Below are 478 nucleotides of genomic sequence, written 5' to 3' on the forward strand. Positions count from 1 at the left end.
AAAGCTGGCGTTGCCCCACCTGGGGAGTGGTCTTGCTTTGTCCAGCAGTGACAACGAGCGCGGACACCCCGGAGGACGTCGCGGAGGACATCGAAGAGCTCCTGACCTGGATCGACGAGGGTGAGTTTGGGGGCAGCACAGCTGGCGGGGGGTGGGCACCGAGTGGGCGCGGGAAAGCTGGCAGTGCCCCTCTGGGGATTTTCTGCCTTTTCCAGAAGTGACGGCCAACACAGGCATCCTGGACGACACCGAAGACATGGATGAGCTGCTCGCGTGGATCAACAACGGTGAGTTTGGGAGCAGCGCAGCTGCCGGGGGGCTGTCTGCGCTGAGTGGCTCTGGGAAAGCTGGCATTGCCCCACTGGGGGATTGCTTCTGTTTTCCAGAAGAGAGACCCAGCACCAGCAGTCTTGCTGACGATCTGCAAATGGACCACTTCCCACACCTGGATTGATGGTGAGTTGGTGGTCTGTACACA

The 478-nt window shown here is 60.7% G+C and overlaps 1 long non-coding RNA gene across 1 annotated transcript; it reads left to right on the forward strand.

Annotated features, from left to right (window-relative positions):
- The first annotated feature begins 41 nt into the window (after window positions 1–41).
- Window positions 42–440, forward strand: LOC116217715. Its single transcript, XR_004162396.1, has 3 exons — window positions 42–120; window positions 216–287; window positions 387–440. It is a non-coding gene; the product is annotated as an uncharacterized LOC116217715 (long non-coding RNA).
- Window positions 441–478: the final 38 nt, after the last annotated feature.

The sequence above is a fragment of the Meleagris gallopavo genome, unplaced genomic scaffold (assembly GCF_000146605.3).
Source record: "Meleagris gallopavo isolate NT-WF06-2002-E0010 breed Aviagen turkey brand Nicholas breeding stock unplaced genomic scaffold, Turkey_5.1 ChrUn_random_7180001902984, whole genome shotgun sequence".
NCBI classification, from domain to species: Eukaryota; Metazoa; Chordata; class Aves; order Galliformes; family Phasianidae; genus Meleagris; species Meleagris gallopavo.